Here is a 9,729-nt window from a genome sequence, read left to right as displayed (position 1 = left end):
AAAAAAAAAAAAAAAAAAAAAAGAAAATGGATTAAAAATTAATTTGGGGGAAAAATAGTAGGAGGCTTTTACACACTAAGCTAAGGAATTATTGGATGGGAAACATTTTTCCCGTTAAGTGTGTCCTGTTCCAGAGTACAACAATAGTAGTTACATATTCCTTAAATCAGAACTTAGGACAAGAAAGAAAATCCCTCCTGACAGCTAGGTCCAAGTACCAGAGTGTGGAGAGTCATTTTCCTGGTGCTGCAGCTGGTACCCAGGGCCTCTGTGCTTAACAAATGGGTGCTCTCCTGGTAACCCTGGGCGGTGTGGAATTGACTTGACCCTTCTGCCTCTGCCTCTGCCTCCTGAGTGCTGGGGTGACACACATGAGCCACCACACCTAGCTGCAAAAGCCTCACTTGTACTGACTAGTTTTTCTGACTAACATCCTGTTTTTCTTTCCTGTTGCCCTCCTGGCTCTACCCGCAACTTTCCCATCAGCGATTGAGCTGGGTAACCGTGCTTGCCAGGACTGGCTTGCTCTGTGCCTGTCATTCTGCTTAGTCATCAGTGACATCGTCAGTGGCACTCATCTCCTTTTACCACAGAGGGCACCACATCCTCTTACCACCACATAACAGCTTGAGTGGCTCACTGAGTTTGAGAGCCCCACCCCTTCTGTCTTTTTTTTTTCCCACCTGAGACAGGGTTTCTCTGTGTAGCTCTGGCTGTCCTGGAACTCACTCTGTAGACCAGGATAGGCTTGAACTCAGAGATCTTGCTGCTCTGCCTCCCAAGTTCTGGGATGAAAGCTGTGCACCATCATGGCCTGACCGGTTTTTAAAATCTTTTTCTTGTATTTGATACTGGTGACTACTTTATCTTTTCCCAGGACTTTTTTTTTTTTTTAAGATTTATTTACTTATTTATTATATATAAGTACACAGTAACTGTCTTCAGACACACCAGTAGAGGGCATCAGATCCCTTTACAGGTGGTTGTGAGCCACCATGTGGTTGCTGGGATTTGAACTCAGGACCTCTGGAAGAGCAGTCAGTGCTCTTAACTGCTGAGGCATCTCTCCAGCCTAGGACTTTTCTTTAAAAAAAAACTTTCTTTTTAATCTTTGGGTTTTTGTGGGTATATATATGCTCATTTGTACATTTAGTGACTGCGGCTCCTAGGTTCATGTGTGTATATGCATGCGTGTGTTTATATGCATGTGTGTGTGTGTGTGTGTGTTTGTGTGAGTGTGTATGTGAATGTGTGTGTGTGTATATGCATGTGTGTGTGTTTGTGTATATGTTTGCGTGTGTGTGTTTATATGCATGCGTGTGTGTGTTTGTATATGTTTACATGTGTGTGTGAGTGTGTATGTGAATATGTGTGTGTTTATATGCATGTGTGTGTTTGTATATATGTTTACATGTGTGTGTGTTTATATGCATGTGTGTGTTTGTGTTTGTGTGAGTGTGTATGTGAATGTGTGTGTGTTTATATGCATGTGTGTATGTGTTTGTGTATATGTTTACGTGTATGTGTGTGTGTGTGTGTGTGTGCGCGTGTGCATGACTGGGTGCAGACCACAGGCTGACGTTGCTTTCCTTACTCACACTCACAGAATTGGCCTCTTAGTTCACAGCTTGCTGTGGTGGCCGTGCGCATTCCTTCCTTCTCGTCCTAATTCATTCTTCCCTCTAATGCCTCATTTCACTCCCAGCTCTCTCAGTTTTCCCTTTCCTTCAAGTTCAGCCAGCACCATTTATTGAAGAACCCTTGTGGAACCAGTGCTGTAAGCCTCCCACCACCTTCGTTTACACTGTGAGTCAAATCCATCTTACTTGTATAGGTGGTGTCTATGGCCCCTGGGATAGTATGGCCATCTTTTTCCAAGGCTGAGGCTGGGCGGAGCAGGCCATGCATGGTTCCTGGACCTTGCAGATGGCCCCTGAATTGCTCACGATAATTCTGTAGTAGCTGCCTACATTGTCAGGCTGCGTGGCTTTACACTGATGTCCTGTCCTCAGCTCTCAGATTCCCTAGCAGTAGGGAGCCTTGGCCACAACAGTGCTCAGACAGCTCTTTGCAGCCTGTTATTTTCTGGGCTACCTCTTCTCTGCAGCCCTTAACAGCCTTCCTCTGGAACAGCCCTGTCTTCTCTGCCTCCGGTGATGTGCCTTCCCTGTTGGGGCTGTTCAGGGCTCTTATCTTAGGCACTGTCTGCCAGGCCCACTGGCTTTACTGCCTGATTGTATCTTCTGGTTGCTTCTTGCATTTCCTCAATTAGGTGAGTGTGGGCAGCATGTCCAAGGAGGGCAGCCATTTAGCTGGTACACTGACTTCCAGATTGGATCCACCTTCCCACACTGCCTCTTTTGAACTTTTGGATACTATCTTACTTACCTCCCACCCAACCTTTTTTTTTTTTTCCCTTACTGTAGTTGCTGAAGCATTTCTGGCCAGATAGATATAAATCAGATTAAATGTGAAGTACTAGTGTTAGCGTAGACCAAAATGGTCCAGAGACCTTACCTGGGTATGCATGTGCTAATGTTACACTTAGCATTTGTCTCTAGTTACATGTTAAATGCCATTAGAATCAAAAACCCATAGTTTCAGGGAATCCAGTGCTGTCTTCTGGCTTCATTGGGCCTATTGTTTTTGGTCAACTTGACACAAACCTAGACATATCTGGGAAGATGGAATCTTAATTGAGAAAATGACCATGTCAGATTGTCCATATATGTGTGTGTGTGTGTGTGTGTGTGTGTGTGTGTGTGTGTGTGTGTATATATATCCTAGATTGTAAAAGAAAGAGCAAGTCATGGGGACCAAGCCAGTAAGCTGTACTCCTTTATGGCCTCTGCTCCAGTTCCTGCCTCCAGGTACCTGCCTTCTGATGGACTATGATCGGGACGGGTAAGCTAAATTAGCCTTTTCCTCACCAGTTTGTTTGTGGTCATAGTGTTTTATCAAAGCAACAGAAACCTTAGGACACAGACAAAAGACTCATAAAATAAGTTTTTAGAGAACAACCTTCCCATTTGCTGTTCAGTCTGCACCACAGGCTTTGTGGTTCTGAGGCTTGCAGTTGAGAGCCCGGAGAGTGTTGGCTAGGGTTGCAAAGAGATAGGAGAGAACCACGCACCCAGTGTTTTTCCATCTCAGTACGTGGCCTGGCCTTCCCTCCAGCTGTCTCTTGTTCTAGGCTTCCTTCCAAGGAGTGGTTGTGCAGTGCATGAGTCTCAAGCAGAACAGGCAGTGCTGAGGTGTTCTGTGAAAACTCCCTGTGGCCCCTGCACCTGCCACTGGGCTCAGGGCTTTGCAGAGGTGGCTAGGTCACTCTCGGGGTAGATGGCATTGCCAGATCCTAGGCCCTCTCTATAGTAGTTTTCTACTTTTAGTTTGGGGTGGTTGTGCATGTGTGTGCAGGTGTACTTAACTAGTACGTGAAATGTGGAGTCCACAGTTTGATGTTGAGTGTCTTCTCTTGATCTCTACTTCATTATTTAAAACTTTTTTTGTATATGGGTGTTTTGCCTGAAAGTGTTTCTGTGCACCATGTGTGTGTCTTGTGTGCTAGCTAGGAGGCCAGAAGAGGGTGTTGGGCCCTCTGGAACTTGAGTCATTGGCAAAGTTGTGAGCCACCACGATAGTGCTGGGAACTGGTTCTATGCATGAGCAGGCATTACTTTTGACTGGGAAGCATCTCTCCAGGCCCATTCACTACCTTGCTTTTTGAGATAAGGTCTCTGACTGAGCTTACCATTTTTGGCTAGACTTGCTGACCAGTAAGCCTCAGAGATCCATCCGTCTCTGATCCTCTCCCCAGTGCTGGTCACAGACACATGCCTATGGCACTAGTTTTTTCTTGATGTTTTGTTCTTGTTTGCTTGTTTTAATGAATTCTAGGTCTGAACTCAGCTTTGCTCAGGTAGCTCACATCTCAGCAACAGCTGGTGCTGCTGCTGCTTCCCCTTCTCCTGGTCTCAGAGATCTGCCTGAGTGCTGGGATTAAAGGCATAAACCCCCACCGCTTAGCTTCCCCTTTGTGTCTTTAAGAAGTACCTCTTCACTATCCTTCCGGATTTTTCTGTTTGAGTCTGAGGGGAATACTGGCACCCAATAAACTCTTATACTGAAACTGCCCCCCATCTTCTGTGCTGCTGGGCAGGATCGGCAGTGAAGGTGGGATTGCTTCCTGTGCATGGCTTACCCAGGTCTGACTCTCCTCTGCCTTGCCACTCAGTTACCTTTCTCCCTATGAATGTTTCATTGACTTGGAATGGAGTTCCTGCTTCTCCAGTATCGTTAGTCAGCCTTTAACTGCTTGTCTTTGCCCCCGTTTAAAGGGAATAATCTTGAGGCCAGTGAGATGGCTTGCCCCCAAGCCTGGTGAACAGAGTTTGACTCCCCAGGACTTACTGGTGGAAGGAGAGAACTGGCCTCTGAAAGTTGTCTTCTGACCTATATAGGCACACACGTCTACAAACAAAGAAATGTTTTAAATCTTTTAGAATAAAAGAACCTTCCCCCACCTTTGTGCCCTTTCCGACAAAAAGCAGCAAGGTCATTTGAAGCTTCAGTCATCCCTTTTGTCCATGTGGTCCAAGAAAGTTCTCATCTCAGAATATCAGCATTAGAGAGCTGCTGATAAAGGGCCACACTGTTTTTCAGGAGCGCTGTGGATTTAGTGGGATAATTGTACTCAGGTACAATTTCACCCAAGACTTCAAAGGCTTTTGTTTTGGGTAGCAACTATTCGTCCTGAGCCTCAGAGATGGTCAACAGAAGGCCATAATCCGGGGTTCGTATTTTGTGTGTGTTTGTTTATTTAGCATTTGTTTATTTTCCTAAACTCATTATGTACAGTCTCAAGAACCTAAAACAGCCTTGCAGTTGATAACACTAGAGAAGAGCCACACTATTGACTCTGGGTCCAGGAGCACACGGCTGGGAGGGGCAGCTATAGTGTGAGGTGCATGTGGCCTGGACCCCTTCCCAGCAGTCCACCACGTTAAGGGCTCTTACCATAGTGGGGCAGTTTGAGCTCAGACAGGAGTGATTCTGTGAGCAACCCTTGGAGAGGCTGGGCTGCTCTGTTACCGGGTTTGTATTTAATAGAACTTTGAGAAGCAAGCCTGTGGCTTGACTGGGAGGGAAGATCCTTAATTGAGGTGAAACAGGAGGAGAGCCCAGTCTCTGTAGTCAATTAGGAACCACTGAAGGAGCCTCTGCGTGAAGGGTCAGGCTGAGAATAGGCTGGCAGCAGTCGCCCTAGGAATGCCAGGCTCGCCCCTCCTCGTGTGTCTGCCTCCTGGCCTTGTTGAGACTGGGAGCTCACTAGCTTATTGAATGCTGGAGGACAGCAGTAGTCCTGATTGTAAAGAGGCTTCTATATGTCGTGGTTTATGTCCTCATTTCACTTCCTCCCAAGCGAACAACTCTTTCCTTGCTGCAGACTTGCTGGGTCTCTGGACTCCGCAGGGGGCGACAGATTCCCAAATCTCACACCAGAACCTCTTCTGTATTTCGTTATTACTCTAGGTGAATTCGGAGCATCCTGGTTCTTTCTGTTCCCTTCTTACTGCTGTGAGTTCTCATTTCCCTCCCAGCCTCTTGTTCTGCCCGGAAGGAGCCTCCCAGAGGATCGCCTTCTCAGGTGGGTGCTTCCTAGTCAGGAATGGAGGCCCACTCTGACATCAGGTGCACCCCTCCCCTTTCAGTCCATAAATCACCATGCAGCCAGGATTGAGATGGACAGGAAAGGAGAGAGAGTTCCTGGACCACCCTCTCTCCTCCGCCATCCTGGCTTGCTGCTATGCACAGTGAGCATGTTTTTAAGTGAAGGGTTCCCTCCTGGAACTCCGCTGTTTCTCACCAACTATTCTTTCTGTCCGTATGCTGCGGTTCAGTTTAGAAGTAAGGACTTCAGGGCTAAAGTCTATGTTCTCCTTGGGTGAGATCTTACTTTTAAACTTTTCCTTTTATTTCAACGAGGCAGGCTTTCACTGTGTAGCTTTGGCTGGCCTGGAACTCACTTTGTAGACAGACTGGCTTTGAACTCACAATGATCCCACTGCCCCTGCCTCTCAAGTGCTGGGAGTAACACCATCACTCCTGGGTCCTTCGTCTTAAAAAAAAAAAATTCATTTAATTAATTAATTTTGTGCGTGTGGAAGTCAGAACAATAGTTCGGGAGTCCGTTCTTTCCTTCCATCTTGTTGAAACAAGCTTGCTTGCTTTCTTTTTTTCAGATGCATTGGGTAGTCCAGGCTAGTAAGCCCACAAGCTTCTGCCTCCCATACCACGTTAGGGTGCTCGAATTACATATATACACATGCCCTCACATGGTTGGTATAGGGATCAAGCTCAGGTTGTCAGGCTAACCCACAAAGCCATTTCCCCGGCTCCTTGGTGTGTGTGTGTGTGTGTGTGTGTGTGTGTGTGATTTTGGTACAGGTTCCCATGGTGTAGCCTAGGCTGTCTTCAAACTCACAGTCCTCCTGCCTGAGCTTCCTGAGTGCTGAGATTACAGACCTGAGTCGACATGCCTGTCTTCTTCATGTCATCCTCCCAGTTGGTCCCTGAACCATGCTTGGAGTTGTCCTCTCCTAGGAACAGAGTGTGCTGTCTTGTGGGAACCCATTCTCTTATTGAATAGCTTTAACTGTAAGAGAGTTCATTGTTCTATTGAGTGAAAATTGCCTTCCGATTTCTTCCTGTTCTCAATTCTTCTAAAGCGGTACAAGTCACTTCCCCTCCTTCTTCTCTGGGTGAGGTGTTGTATTTTGCTTGTTTTTGGCAGTCTTTCTTACATAACCGAAGCTGGCCTTGAACTCTGAATATTCTCTCTTCAGAAGTACTGGGGCTTCAGACATAGGCTATGGAACCTGGCTGTGTTTTTTCTTGTTAAATTGGAAGACTTGAAACGATTTCTCTGGCTATGTTCTCTGAGCAGGCCAGGCCCCGCTCTTTGATTTGAGGTTGTTGCTAACTTCTTATTCTTTACCTGGCCTTACCTTTCCAGTTTGGTTTCTGCTTCTCCTGCTAATTCCAAGAGAATTCTAGATAAAATCCTGTATGCTGTGTTGGCACTCTGTTTTCAAACTTGCTTTTTTTCCCATTTGCATAATCAGAAAGTCAAGACCACATCTTAATTTGTGTGTGTGCCTGTATACATTGAACCCAGGGCTTAATACATGGCAAGCAAGCATCCATAGCTCACCAGCTGCACCCCAGCTCTGTAAAGCATTTTTAAAATTCCTCCTACAGTCCTTGGATAATGGGAGGTAGCTCTTAGCAAATTGTTTAAATTAGTTTCACATACCCACTTCATGTTTTTTTTCTGTAAGTTATTTTTATTATTTTTAATAGTGTGGGTGTGTATGTGTGTGTGTGTGTGTGTGTGTGTAAAAATCTGCAAGAGTAGTCAGGTGCTCTTAATTGCTACACCATCTCTCTAGCACCTGCCACCTGTTTTGAGATGGAAGTCCTGTATAGCGCTAGCTGAATTTGCAATGCAGACAGACTGACCTCAAATTCAGAGATCAGCCCGCCTCTGCCTCTAAAGACTAGAGGCATGGGAGGTGATCCACCATGCTGTTCATATTTGCTTAAACATCCACCATTTCACATTTGCTTAAACCTTCAGACCGAGTATCGCTTTTTCGTCTGTCTGTCTGTCTGTTTGTTTGTTTGTTTGAGACAAGGTTTCTCTATATGGCCCTGGTTGTCTTGGAACTCACTGTATAGACTAAGCTGGCCTTGAACTCACAGAGATCTGCCTACCTCAGCCTCCCAAGTGCTGGGATTAAGGGCCTGGGCCACAAGTAGCACATTTTATGTCTAGCCTCAATTTGTTACAAAATTTCCAATTCTTAAACTGCCTTCAGGGCTGGGTGCAGGATTTGATGCCCCGCACTGTCATTTATGGGACTGAGGGTAACCTACAAATCAGTCGGATGTCTGAATATGGGTTAGCAGATGTCCTCAGAGCAGTGTACACATCTATCTCCCCTACCATGTCACTGGTGGTCCTGTTTCATAAACCGCTTGAAATGTTTTGGAGTGTCCTGGAATGTCAAGGTTTATGTAGGTGTGCCCTAGCACAGGGGACCTCATGCTTACTAGGCAGTTGCTCTGCCACTGATCTCAGCCCATGTCTTGTTATTTAACAAGTAATTGTCGTACACTTGTCCTTTACTGTGCCAGTTTCGCTGTAACTCTCAGTAGCTACACGACCTGCCTTTCCCCAGCCTCACAACCTTAAGGATCTTTGTTGGTGTCTTTCATATTAGGTTGTCAAACTTAAATATTCTAATTACTTTGGGATAGGGAGGGGCAGGCAGGAAGATACCGGCCTCCCGGGCTGACCTTGAACTCACTGTCACCCAGACTGGTCTGGGACCCTTAAATCTCCCTACATCAGCCACCGTACCCAGTTCATCTTCCATTTTGATTCTGGACCCATCTTCTATCTGGATAACTGGTAGCAGCCTGTGATTGGTCTTTTGCTGCCAGCCTTGTCTCGTCCAATCTACACTGTGCTCCGCTCTCAGAGTTTCCAAGTGCTCAGTACTTTTACAGTGATAAAGGTACTTCTCAGATACAGAAAGTGACTCTCCTGGTGAGATAGGTACCAGTTGTGAGCCTTTGCACAAATCTTCATGTCACCAGAAAACCTTGATACCCAAAAGGCTATCTGCCTCTCCCACTGCTGGATCATATGTAAGGGTATTGAACACTTCATTCCCTTTATGAAGAGAGTCACATGACAGGTATGGTGGTATATATCTATAATCCCAATACTCAGGAGGTTGATGCAGGAGGATTCCCACTTGTTTGAAGCCAGCCTGAGCTACATGAAACCCTGTCTCTCTGTGTCAATGTAGGGGGTGGATTATATAGGATATGACCTGTGTAATGGGCTTTCTTTTCTTAGCATGTTTTCAAGGTTGATTTATGTTACAGTGAACAAGGTAGTGCACACCTATGACCCAACACTAGGAAGTGGAAGAGGCCATGGAGGTCAAGATTTTTCGCAATTCCATTCAAGGTTGAGGCTAGCCTGGGCTACATGAGACCCTGTCTTAAAACAGAAGCAGTAACAGAAAGACCTATGCTGGGAGGTAGTGGTGTACATCTTTATTCCCAGCACTTGAGAAGCAAAGGCAGGCAGATCTCTTGAGTTAAAGGCCAGCCTGGTCTACAGAGTGAGTTCCAGGACAGCCAGGGCTACACAGAGAAACCCTGTCACCAAAACAAGACAAAATGAAGCAAAACGATTTAACTATATTGAAGAATGTTCCAGCACTTCATTTTATTGTGCAAGAATTCTTTTGTAGCATATGCTATGTTTATTTAGCCATCATTTGATGGGTATTTGGCTTGTGTTTGTTTTACATAATTCATATACTATAAACTGTTTTTATAGTAGCAACTGGGTTGGGTTTTTTTGTTTTTGTTTTTTGGTTTTGGTTTTGGTTTGTTTGTTTTGTTTTTTGTCTTATTCGAAAAGCTATGTAACTTTTAGTTTCATTTGAGAAAGAGAAACCACCACCTCAGTGGCCACACTGCATCACCCCCTCGCCTCTGCTCCCAGTGAATACTGATTGACATTCCGTGTGTATGGTTTGCATGTTCTGACATGTCATATGAGTGGAGTCCTCCATATGTGGTTCTTTGTGACTAGCCTCTTCACTTACATTATTTCAGAGCTACTCTGATCCTGCATTTGGTATC

This window comes from Mastomys coucha, unplaced genomic scaffold, assembly GCF_008632895.1.
Source record: "Mastomys coucha isolate ucsf_1 unplaced genomic scaffold, UCSF_Mcou_1 pScaffold20, whole genome shotgun sequence".
Classification (NCBI taxonomy): Eukaryota; Metazoa; Chordata; class Mammalia; order Rodentia; family Muridae; genus Mastomys; species Mastomys coucha.
The sequence above is the reverse complement of the archived record's forward strand: the minus strand, read 5'-3'. Positions refer to the sequence as shown.